The following is a 13,933-nucleotide window of genomic DNA, read 5'->3' on the forward strand; positions in this document are numbered from 1 at the left end:
GATTATTGGAGTTGGAGGTCTTTCCTCTTTCCAACAACACAAAGTTCTGCCATCAGTTTGGGGGCTGTGCTGGTGATGTTAATTTAAGAGCAGAAAACAGATCTATCCACTTCGTGTTTAGCAGGCTACATCCTTCTCTTATCTTAAGGAAAATGTCTCTTGCAACCTGTTTTTCTGATAAGTTTCCACGTTTTTACTCACAGGGACCAGGTTGTTTTTCTTTTACCTTATATTTTTTAATTGATTGATTGACTGATTGATTTATAGAAAGGTGAAGTGATGGAGAAAGAGAGGGAGAGTAACACTGATTTGGGAGAGAAATATCAATGGGTTGCATCCTGTGTGGACCCTGACATGGACCAAACTTGCAACACAGGCGTGTGCCCTGACCTCTAATCAAACCAGGGACATTTTTTGCTCTGTGGGACAATGCACAAGCACCTGAGCCATGCCAGTCATGTTCCCATTTTTTCTTCAACTAGAGATCATGACAGCCAGCTGTGGAAGCAAATATTTTTTTTCTCTCATCATTTCAATTCCTCTATTTTAGCTATTAATCAGATTAGCAGAGACGGATTAACAGAAGACAAGGTACAAAGTGTATTATACTAATCGATATTCTGAAGTGGAAAATATAGAAACCCAGCAAAATATTTGATAATTAAGACTTATATGCTATCCTGAAGATAAAGAACAAAAAGCATTGTGAACAGACTTTGTAACCAGAAAAGAAACCAGCGTTCAGGCTGCCTCTCACTACCAAATGCAGTAAGCAATGACAGCCATTGAATCTTTTATGGTCTCCTTTATTCAGATGCCCAGTGATCTGAGAGGATGGTGGGTTCATACCCTAACAGACCATCTTGTGTTTTCTTTCCAGGCCAGACCTTTTATAAGGGGCATGGGGTGGGGGTTGGTGATAAACAAGGTGCCATGAGGGCTTTGTGATTCAGAAACTGCAACGTTCCTGTTCCTGGGCAGTTAGCTTTCCCGGGGGGCAGTGGTGTCTGTCTCTCCCTGGAACAGGAAGGCCAGGATACATCCAACTTGTCCCCAGGTGGTAATCTCTAGCAGCACCCCAGGAGGTGGGCTGTTTTCCCAGGAGCCAGGACTGGCCTTATCTGTAGTTTCTGAAACAAAAGCTTTAACATACACATTACTTGTTAGACTTATAACTTTTTACCTTAAGCTAAAATTTTCCAAGTCTTGAGTCCCATATCAGCTTCAAAATGGAAAAAAAAAAAAAAAAGAAAGCTATTTGCAGGGAGATTCCAAAGCAAGTGAATGGTAAATAAATATTGGTTTGGCATTTGCATGTCAGCGCTCTTCCTTCAACTGGCTCTCCACCTAAATACTTTCTAGGAAGTTAAGAGGGGAGTTCAAAGTTTATTTTATTTTTTCTGAGCCTTGTGTTTCCCAATAACAAGATCAGAATCAATATTCTAAAAAGACATCTGGCGTGACAACAATGCTGCCCTTCACAGCAGAGCCATGACCCTTAAGCTAGTTTAACATGACTAACTGAAAGCTTAATTCTACTACACATAGTCATTTAATTAAAGTCATTGAGTCCCTAAAGTATTACCAAATAAGATAAAATACTGAAACATAGTTCATCCAACTAAGTGTATCAACTTTGGATTACTTATTATAGAAAACTTAAAACATACATTTAAATCCACAAATTAAAAAATCTGTGCTGTGGTGTTCACAGCTTCCCTTTGTGCGCATCTTAATTCCTGGAAAGTAACTCAGTGTGTGCTATGATATACACACACTGTTCACAGCTATTATGCACAGCTGTTATGCACAGCTGTTCAGGAAGAAACAGGAATCCTGTTGAAACTGGAAAAGACACTGGCATTTAGGCTGCCTGTCACTACCCACCCCAATAAGCAATGACAGCGATTGAATCTTTTATGGGTGCTTTATTGAGATTGTTGGTGATCTGAGAAGATGGTGGGTTCATGCCCTAACAGGCCATCTTGAGTTTTCTTTCCAGGCCAACATTTTTATACCAATGAATACACAAGGACAGGTGAGGGGTTTTGAAATTCAGGAAGGATTAGGTAGAAGAAGCATCAACATTCCTGTATTAATCAGTTAACTGTTCCCAGGGGTAGGTGGTCACCTGTCACTCCCTGAAACACCAAGGCCCTGATGCCTCCACTTGTCCCCAGATGGTAATATTTAGCAATGCCCCAGGAGGTCAGCTGTTTTCTCAGGAGCCAAGATGGGCCTTATCTATCTGTAGTTTCTGAAACAAAAGCTTTAACATACACATTACTTGCTAGGCTTATAAATTTTTACCTTAAACTAAAATTTTCCAACTCTTGAGTCACCTATCACTATGACCCCAACTCATGTCTCAGTTTAGTCTTTATGCTATCAGTACTTATGGCTGAATAAGATCTTTTATTGTGTTTCAGTGTCATTCAAATATTTTACGTTTAACTTAATTTAGTTCCTAAATTGCCTGCAGCAGGAATACTTCAGAAAGGTCCTGCTATCACTACAACAATGGGTTTATAAGGGCCCCTGCAGTCACGATGACTTTGTGGAATTGATAGGGGACTCAAGACTTGGAAAATTTGGTTAATGTCAAAGTCTTTTAAAATATCTGTGATCTTGTTTCTTGAAGGTGCAGAGAAAATGTATGTGTAATAAGAGCACACTTGATGGTAAGGGTGTTGTGGAATTGTTATCTTTCATGCTGGCATGTCTTCATGGTTTGTGAGGATAGCTGCATTGAGGCAACCTGGGGCCCCATGAGGATTTGGGAAGTCAGATCATCTCTTACTGTGAATATCAAGTAAGAAGAGAGGGGGGAAATGCAAACCTGTTTTTTTTTTTTTTTTTTAATTATAAGAAAAGGAAAAATTGGAAGATTTAAAATATGTTAAGGATCAACACTTTAAGAAAGATGACATGATTAGCTACTTACTGGGAAGTTATATTAAAGTAAAACATGCATCAAACAGGTTTAAAAATAAAAGTAAGACTATATTAAAGACCATGTGTTAGGGCACTGAGACAGGATTCAACACCCCTGATTAAAAGGCTGGAGAGATTTTAGAACAGAAAGATCCTTGGGCATCTTCGTTTGCTAATTGACTTTATACAAAAGAAAAACAAGACTTTTAATAGAATCCTGACTGGAGGTCCTCACACTTTGTATGAAAAGGTCCCGGAACAAGGTAGGTTTCTACTCTTCCTCCAGATGAGGCAGAGATACACCAGGAAGATTAAAATTCAAAGCAATAGGTCCAGGTATTTGAGACAGACAGTCTTTGGTGCTTAACATTGTCAAAAAGTATTGATAAAGACTTGTATATATTTCACAACACCAGATAAAGAATCAGGAATTGCAAACTGCAATCACATTTCTAAAGGAATTATCTAAAAAATAGATGTCAGAGGCCTATGGTCAGAAAGAACCTGTCTAAAGGTTTCTGAATGTGGAAACATTAAGGCCTTGAAGTCATAACAAAAATCCTTTCTTCACAGTGGAGGGAACCACAACTAAATCCCTTTCAGTGAAGACCAAGTTTGCATTTCCATCAGGTCCTGCAGTAATGGAGGGGAAAGAGGGAAGGGTTTTCAGGAACAAGTATAAAGGACACATGGAGAAAAACAAGTGGAGTAGGGTCACGGTGGAAAGTGGGGATGGCTGGAGTTGCAGTGGGGAGTGGTAAGGGGAAAATGGAGAAATTGTATTTGAACAACAATAAAAAATGTGAAAAAAAGAGTTTTCAGTTCCTAGCAATGTAGACACAAGTGCAAACTTGCTAAGAATCGTTGAATTGAGCCAGGATTTCATGAACTAGGAGGCTGTGCTTTTATCTCTCTCTGCAGTCACCTTTCAGTTTTTTTTCACTAAATATCATATCAACCAAACAAGTATATTCTATATCCTACGACATGACTACTGTAATTTGCATTGCCCTGATTAGTTACTGAAGTGAACAGAAGCTGACATTCACTACACAGTTTTCTCTGATGAACTTTTAAAAAATAAAACCTAAGATGGGAGTTTTAACAGCCTCTTGAAGTTAATAGGCTTCACCTTCACACTTTACCAACAGTCTTCCTAGATTTGGGTGATTCCCTCTTCAACAAGAAATATCAAAATAACCTGCAGGTCAAACGTAGCTTCATAAAGACTGTGGTTATTTCTAATTTTGTGGACACCAGTCTGAACAAGGACATTTGATCCAAAACCATGTTTGTATTACCAATAATTCTAATCATATTCTATTGATAAAAGGGAGAGAGTCATGCTAAACTTACGCAAATGAGCTTACTTCCATGAAACTAAGACACTAAAAAAGACATTAGAATTTATGGAAAGAAGTCTAACAGAGAGAAAGAGATCAGAGTTACTACCCACATATTTGTCTTTTAGCAGCTTTTTAGCAGCTTCTTGTTGTTCACAACAGTGTCTAGATGCCCTCCACACAGCCCCTGGAATAAGGACAGAAATTGAATTTTTATAAATCTATCACTTGCTTCCGCTGGTAACCACATGACAACTTCCCATACTTGAGGGATACTCTATCAACCTCACTGTAGAGATGATGCATGTGAGACCAACCAATGGTGGGATCTGGTGTAAAATGCAACCCTAAGTCAACCACAATGACAATGTCACCTTTTATTATTGAACATTTATGACTCAGTGCAAGTCCTCTAACAATTCTCCACTTTTACAGCATATCTACTTGAAAAATACAAAAGATTTATTCAGAGTTTAATAACAGGAGAGGAAAAAAGAGTCACTCATATTTTACACCCATATTGAGGGTCTCACTTTCAAAGAAACTATGGTTTTCATGACATCAAACTGATAATTCCCACATCTTTTCTCCTGACAAAGTCCATGGTGAAAGTTCTGTAGCCATAGGAGTGCTTCATTTTTAAAAACAGCTTTAGGTTCTCCCTATTGTACAATGACTGAGTGGAGGTCACACTTGTATAGCAGCCAGCATCACAGTGTCCTCATATTGCATGACTGGTGGTGTTGACTGGAAAGTTAGCTCGCTCACAACTTCTGTGGGAAACAAAGGATGGGACAAAGAGAGAGAGTGGACTTGGGACCGAGGCCACTATGTACCTCCTGAAATATCAGTCACTCACTGTCCGTATTTAAGTTTGTAAATGTCACTTGAGGATGGTCCTAATCTCTGCAGAAAAATAATAGCCTTTGCTGAGATGACAATGTATAAAGGGAGGGCTGGACATCTTCTCTGACCCCAGATTACCCCAGAAGGAACCCTGAAATGTTCTCATGGACATCTCAGTGCTATCAGCACAGAGAACCCCTTCTATTCTCCTGTGTCCTATAACCTAATCATTAGGTGAAATTTTCTTCTCTGGAGATTGGGTGGGGAAGAGAGGAAGGGATTTCAAAGCCATGTGAGAAACTTCTGGGTGAAATTGATACATGTGGACTGTGTAGGCATGCCAACACTCATCAGATTGTAAACTTTACATATATGTGGTTTATTTTTGGTCACTTATACACCAGTCAAGCTGCAATCAATGCACCATGATATGAATTGCTTGTATCCTCCTTCTGGAACATATTGTTTTCCTAATAATGTTGTTTTCATGTGGGTAGACAGGGAATGGGTACCCAGAAGAATGCAATAATGACAACACTGGCCATTTTAGCACTGACTGTGTATTGGGTACCCCAGGCACATTGGCTCACTGAATCACCAAAATTAATCATCAAAATTCATTTTCTTCACTCAATGTTCCTACGTCCTAGCCTTTGCCCATGCTGTGTCCTCTGCCTGGCATTCCTGCTCCCAACATGAGCACAAAGTTTACCTGGGCTCATTTATATTAGATGGTTCTTTATAAAATAAATAAATAAATAAATATCTGGTCTTCAATAGGTCAGAATTGCATTTCTGTGGGGTAATAATGTTCTATATTTTACCCTTTTAACTATCATTATATTTGTTATTTTTTCATTCATTTATCAAAGAACACCAACACTCTCCTCACCATCTCCCTCTTTAATCACAAGAAAGAAAACAAAATCTTCATCCTCATAGACCTGACTTGGCAGTGAGGGAGTCACACAATAATCCAAACAACAGTGACAACAAAATTGTATGACAGTGTGTAAGAATAAAGTAAGGCATACTTGGGGTGATATTTTTTGTCCAATTCAAATGTGTAGGCTCAGCACAGAGGATGAGAACTTATTGGAGCAGAGAGACCAGAAAATGATTGTATATGAAGTCATAAATAATGAAACCATCAGCCAGAACATTGGCATTGCTCTGAGTGAACTGGGGAGACACTGGAAGGTTGAAAGAAAAAAAAAAGAACATATGTGAGTAATCTGTGTTTACGGAAGGAAATGAATGTTTTGCCACCCTGAAATTTTGTTTTAAAGATATAGCTTTTAAGCTGTTTATTAGGAAACAAAACTTAGAAACAACTGTTGACCCTCTTGATATTTGTGCCAAGTGATTCAGAATGAAATTATGCATCGTGAGAAAAATTGCTATGTTCACTTTAGGTTAGTTTGATTACATATAGGAAATAAAATTGCTTCAAGAAGGCACCTGTTGGCTAGGTAGCCCCTGTGCCCTAATGATTCTGAGTTGCCCAGAAAAACTCTGTTGCCATGTAGGGTCTAGTCTTCTCAACTACCTGCAAAGCACTCATTCTGACTTCTGAAACAAAAGACCCCTTTTTCCATTTTTCTCCTTGGTCCAGAATGTTTATAACTCAATTTTTCCTTACAGTCATTGGGTATTTAATCTTCTGTGAATTCTCTATGATTATTTATTAAAAACTTTATTTCCTTCTGCTAATTGTCTTCTCTTAGTTTGATGATTAGATCAACCAAAAAAACTTAAAAATTTGGAGGGACAGTATTCCTATTTTTAGCCAGGATTTGTGAGGCTGCTGGGTGGCAAGCAGGGGGTTTGGTGAGAAGACATGTATAGTCATCCAGGTAACAGGTGAGGATAGTTGGAGCAGTGTGAAGAAAAAGTGTCAGTTTCTGGATTTATTCTCAGCACTGACTCAAAGAATTTTCTGAAGAATTTAATGTGGGTTGTAAGAAAAAGTGAGGGGTGATGAAAATACACAGATTAAGAAAAAATCTCCAGGAGCACATTCAGGTCAATGATTTGCCTGGGATTACAAACCCTGAGACATTCTGAAGTAAGTGCCTTTGAAATACTAGTTGTCCAGTAAGTAGTTGGTCATCAATAATCATGTCCAGTTCATCTCTATAATGCATTATCATGCCCCAAGTGCCTCAGACAGTGCCTGAAAATTTTAAAGTATGAGTTCATTACATGTTTACAGAATCTACAAGTGAACAATCAAAGTGGCTCCTGAACTACCATGCACCACATTTCATATTTACAAGGAAAATACTTTAATACCACAGTTTTACCATTAGAACAGGGGACCCTTATAAATTTGTTTGTTGATGTCAGTCACATGAAGACCTTTCTTGAGCATTTGTGCTGCACTTACTTTTGGAAATAAATGAATTTGAACATAAAAGTACTTCAGTGATATTGAAACTGAACAGGCACCCTTTTAGGAGAATTCTTGGTCCCTTTTTCTCAACAATGGAAATGAGACTGGAGTCTTTCAGGCAACAACAAGTTCAGCAAATATAAATTGAAATTAGGAACATGTAAAAACAACAACACAAATGATTAGGCAGTAGTTAATTATAAGATGTGTTTACTTCCTTTTATTCAATATGGATATCTTATTTCTTTTCCTTGTCTGATTTTTGTGGCTAGGACTTCCTATACTATGTTGAATAGAAGTGTTGAAAGCCCACAGCTTTGTCTTGTTTCTGATCTTTTGAGGAAAGCTTTTAGTTGTTGCCCATTCAGTATGATGTTGGCTCTGTTTCTCATACATGGTCTTTATTTCGCTGTGATGTGATCCCTCTACTACAACTTTGCTGAGTGTTTTGTTTTTTTTTTTTTAATCATAAGTGGATAATGTACTCTAACAAATGCTTTTTTCAGCCTGTATTGGTATACTCATGCAATTTTTGTCTTTCCTTTTGTATATGTGATATATTACATTTATTGATTTGAAAATATGGTACCATCCTTGCATCCCTGGGATGATTCCCAAATGACCATTGTGTGTAATCTTTTTTTATTGTATTTCTGGTTGTGGCTTGCCAGTATTTTGTTTAAGATTTAGCATCTATGTTCATAAGCAATATTAGCCTTGATTTTCTTTCTTTGTTGTATCTATATTTGGCTGGAATTAAGCTGATCTGGCTTCATAAAAAGACTTTGGGAGTTCTCCCTCATCTGGAATTTTTTAAATAGTTTGAGAAGAATAGGGGTTAGCTCTTACTTGTTTTTTTTGTTTGTTTGTTTGTTTTGGTTTTTTTTTTTTTTTTTTTGTAAAATTCTCCTGTGAAACTGTCCTGTCTATGGCCTTTGTGTGCCAGCAATTTTTTGCTTACTCCATCAATTTCACTTACTGTTATTGGTCTTTTCAGGCTTTCTGCTTCTTCTTGATTCAGTTGTGGAAGATTTTATGTTTCTGGAAATGTATCCATTTCACCAAAATTTTCAAATTTCTTGGCATACAGTTTTCATAATTTCTTACAATCCATTGTATTTCTCTGGTATCAAGTGCAATCTCTCCTCTGTCATTTCTGATTGTGTTTATTTGGGTCCTTTATCTTTTTGTCTTAATGAGTCTGCTTAAGGACTTACCAGTTTTCTAATCTTTGGAAAGAACCAGCTGCTGCATTTATTGATCCTTTGAATTGTTCTCTTAGATGCTATGTCATTTAATTCTGATCTGATCTTGATTATTCATCTCTTTTACTGGCTCTGGGCTTTGCTTGTTGTTGTTCCTCCAGTTCTTGTAGATGAAGGGCAGGTTCTTTATGAGAAATGTTTCTGTCTTTTTTAGGTAGGCCTGGATTGCTAGGAACTTCCCTCTCAAGACTGTCTTTTATATGTCCCCTAGGCATTTAGGCTGTTATGTGTTGATATTCATTTTTTTCCACAAACTTTTTGACTTCTTAATTGATCTCATTGTTAACCCATTAATTGATTAATAATATGTTATTCTGTCTCCATGAGTTTGACTGTTGAGTTTTTCCTTTGTAGTTACTTTCACATTTCAAGTCATGTGGTCTGAAAAAATGTCTGATGTGATTTCAATTTTCTTGAATTTGTTGAGGCTTATTTAATGACTCATCATGTGGTTCATCTTTGAAAATGTTTCATATGTGTTTGAAAAGAATGTGCATTTTGCTTCCTTGGGGTGAAAGGTTCTACATATATCTAGATTTTGAAGATATATCTTCATTTTGAAGATCTAGTCATTGTTGACAATCAGGTGTTAAAACCCCTAAATGTGGTTGTCTATATCTTTCTTGGGGCTCTCCAAGATGTTTGTAATAAATTTGCATGCTCCAAAATTTTGTGCATATATGTTCACAATGTTTATTGCCTTCTTGATTGATTCTGCCATTGAATAGTTTGATACATCCTTCTGTGTCTCTTATTATTGCCTTTGTCTTGATGTCTATTATTTCTGATTCAAGTATTGCTACCCTGGCTTATTTTTTCTGTCCATTTGTTTGGAATGATTTCCTCCAAACCTCCACTTTCAGACTGGGTAAGTCTTTTCTTCTCAGGCGGGTCTCTTGTAGGCAGCATAAGTGTGGGTCATGGTTTTTTATCCATTCAGCTACCCTATGTCTTTTGATTGGTACAGTTAATCCATTGACATTTAAGGTTATTATTGATAGGCACTCATTCATTTCATTTACTCCCTCTGTACCTTTGTTCCTCTCTCACTCTTTTTCTTCATCTTCATTTTTTAAAAGATTTTTTTATTTATATTTAGAGAGGGGGAGGGAGAGAGAAAGAGAGAGAGAAATCATCAATGTGTTGTTGCCTTTTGCACGCCTCCTACTGGAGATCTTGTCAGCAATGCAGGCATGTGTCCTAGCCTTGGAATTGAACTGGTGACCCTTTGATTCATGGCCAGCACCCAAATGCTGAGCCACAACAGACAGGGCTTTCTTCATCTTCTTAAATTCATTGCTGTGAATATCTTGTCATGTTGGTTTGGTAGGGATGTATTCTTTTAGCCTTCTTTCTTTCCTTGGAAAGGCCTCACTTCACTTTCCTTTTTAAATGAGAGCCTTGCTGAATAGAATAGTGTTGGTTCTAGGCTTTTGCTCTTCATTACTTGCAGTTTCTTGCCATTCCCTTCTGGCTTTTAGTTTTCCTATTAAGAAGTCAGCTGCTAAGTTTATTGGAGCTCCCTTGTATGTTATTTCTTGTTTCTCCCTTGGTGCCTTTAAAATTCTCTTTTTGTCTTTGACTTCTGCCATTTTCATTATGATGTGTCTTGTAGTGGGCCGTTTTGCATTGCTCTCGATTGGGACCCTCTGTGCTTTCTGGACTTGTGTGGCTTTTTCTCTCATCAAATTAGGTAAGTTTTCCATGATTGCTTTTTAAAAGAGGTTTTCTATTCCTTGCTCCTCTTCTTCTCCCTCTAATATACATGTTTATAGATATTTTTATGTTTCATTTTGTCCAGCAGTTCCCTTAGTCACTCTTCATTCTTCTGGAGTCTTATTTTCCTTTTGTTTCTCTTTTTGGTATTTTTTCTACTTTGTCCTCCAGCGTGATGATTTGATCCTCTGTTTCATCTAGCCTGCGTTTGACATCTTCTACTGTAGAATTCATTTTAGAAATTGTATTTTTCATTTCTTCTTGTCCCTTGTTGATTACATTTATATCCTTTACATGTTGATATTCTTTGAAGTAAGTTCCTTGTAGTCTCCCTGTGGTTTTTGGTAAATCTCTGTGAGCTCATTGATCTTCCTTATAACCTCTATTTTGAACTAAATATCTGATAGTTGACCTGCCTCTATTTTATTTAATATTCCTTCTGAGGATTCCCCCTTTCCTTTCAATTTAGGGTTGTCTTCCTGTTATTTGTTTGACCCTTTCTGTTTACTTCTACTTTTTAAATTGTTCTGTTTTGACTTTCTGACTTTGTGATGAGAAGTTCAATGTTAGGAAGCCTGTGCCATTCAGTTGTACAGTTTCCTCAGATCACCTGAACTATATGCTCTCGGGATGCTCTTTATGCCCGTTATGTTGGTTCTCTGGATGTAATTGAGTTTTTATTGTTTTGGGATGTTTCTTTGGTGGGTGCTTTCCTCCAGCTGGTTGACTAAGGGCCACTCCTCCTGCCACATGTTATATGCTATTGTGAAGGTATTGCCAGAACAAAACCACAAGGCCAGGAAACAAACCTACACCCACAAAAACAACTACCCCCTCCACCATCCCTCTCTCAATAGCAAATGAACTAGTACCATTATTTTCAAACTATAAGACACACATCCACCCCACCAAATTTAAGAGAAATAATGGTTGTTAATGATGCTGTTGAGTTCTGTTTACATTTACATGGATGAAATCTTATGTTATTTTTGTTATTAAATATTTTACCACATTTTTAATTCGCATTTTCCCCTTTTTCCCTCCTCTAAAACCTAGGTGTGCCTTATGGTCTGAAAAATATGTTATATACAAAGGTATAAATAGATGAAGACCATTATAAGAAATGAGAGGAGATATGGGGTGACTTACTGAAAGAAAAATTATTTTGAGAAGGTAAACAGAGGAACACTAATAAGAAATAGGAGTTGGAGCAATGAAAAGAGAGGAAGTAGAATTTACATGAACTGAAAGTGGAATGAAAATTGCACAATGGAATATGAGGGGGGAAGTGTATACTATTAGGTTTAAAAAGAAATTGAAATAATATTAAAAAGTAAGAGAAAGAAAAATGAGGGGAAGTATTAAATAATTAACAAAAATATTGGAGCCAAATTGAAGAGAAAGGTCCACCACAGTACTATCAACAGAAAATGAGGTAAAATTAATATAGGTGGTATGGGAATAGGAGGGAAAAAAGAAACTAAAAAGTTCAATACATGTCTAGATGAATGGGAAATGATTTTGAAATGATAGAGGGAAAGGGAATCCTAAGAGTGAGGATCAAAACCAGTCTAATACAGGAAAAAAAATAAAATTTGGGATGTAAGGGAATAGAAAAAAAGGGAAAAAAGAAGAATGAAGAAAAATAAAAACACAGGTTGAAAGATAAATAGAAGACAGACAAAAAAGGTGAAGACAGACAAAAAAGGTAAAGACAGGGAAAAATTTATAATTTTAGAGGAAAAAATAACAGAAGGACAGGGGACCAGTAAAATTTGATATTTGAAACACAAAATTAGTCATAAAATTGAAAACAAAATGGAACAATACCCTACCTACCACCAACTAACAAAGATTGCTAAAGGTGGAGAGACAATGGGGGCATTTTAAGAGCTGGGGGAAAAGGAAGTGAGATGACCACAAGAAAATTTGTTTCCTGTGTGTGGATGAGGGAGATATAGTAAGAGTGTGGAATGGAAACAAGTTGTAGAAAGAGAAAAAACAAAATCTGGAATGAAAGCAATGAGAGGAAAGAAGAAAGTAAATGGGGTGAGAGAAAGTAGGGGGGGATATATGGATTGAAATAAACTATAGTATAAAATCTAGTAACTTCATATGCACAATCTTACAAACCTTCATTGCTCTTCAGACTCCTAGAACCCAAAGGGATTTTCATCTCCTTCTTTCCCTTGATTCTTATCCTATGTGTCATGTTTCATAACTTTTCTTGACTAGTGCACCTGGTTACCAGGACACTGATATCTACCTGAGATCCATGTCACAGGAGGCACAGAACAGGGTCTTCCAGTGCAGACCTGCAGGGGGCTAATGTGACAGATACCTGCATGTTTACAAGAGTTTCAGAGTTTCACAACAGAATATTTTTACAATTAGTAAACTTGTTCCTTGAGAGTGAAAATGTATGTAGAATGAGAACACTGTTGTTGGCTAGATTGCTGCAGAAGTGCAGTGCTTTATTTCTACCCTTTTTCTCAGATACTAAGACAAAGGTCATTTTAATCAATCTCGATCCCAGAAAAATCTAGGTAGTCAGGTCACCTTATGCTGTGGACACCAATTCAGGACTGACTCAGGACAATGGGAAATATGTATTGAAAAATTTCAGCCGCATTAAAAATATTTGAAATATTTGATACTATAAGGATGGACAACTATAAGCAAGATGACAGGATCAGGTAATCATAAGTACCAGTAGGTGATATCAGAGTGAAACATGCATCACACAAAGAGTCGAGAAACACTTTATTAAAAACCATGCATTAACATAGTGAGCCAGAACTCAGCACCCATGAGAGAGAAGGCTGTGAAGTTTTTAAGAACAGGAGAAAGAATCAAAGTCATCTCTGTTGCTAATTGGCCTGACAGAAAATAAAATTGAAACTTTCCATAAAATCTTTACTGGACATCATTTCACTTCCTGATTTTAAAGGTCCTCACCCAAGTTAGGCTTCTACCTCCCACACAGACTGATACACAGAGAGTTAGGGAGATTGAATTTCAAGAGATGAACATGGGACTTTGTGACTGATACTCATTAAATCATAACACTAGCAAGAAAATTTTAAAGAATTTTGTCTATTACAAGCAGGCAAAATAAAGGTTCTGTGATTACAAGTTGCAATTACATTTCTAAAGAGAATGCTCTAAAATATGGAGGTCAGAGGCCTGAGATCAGAAAGGACCTCTCTATTCTATGCAGCAGAAAGAAAAAGGAGCTCCTACCCTTTGTGACAGCATGGATGGAACTGGAAAGTATTATGCTAAGTGAAATAAGCCAGGTGGTGAAAGACAAATACCGTATGATATCACCTTTAACAGGAACCTTATCAACAAAACAAACAAACAAGCAAAATATAACCAAGGACACTGAAATAGAAAATAGGCTGATGGTGACCAGAGGGGTGAGTGGAGGG

This window comes from Phyllostomus discolor, chromosome 12, assembly GCF_004126475.2.
Source record: "Phyllostomus discolor isolate MPI-MPIP mPhyDis1 chromosome 12, mPhyDis1.pri.v3, whole genome shotgun sequence".
Classification (NCBI taxonomy): Eukaryota; Metazoa; Chordata; class Mammalia; order Chiroptera; family Phyllostomidae; genus Phyllostomus; species Phyllostomus discolor.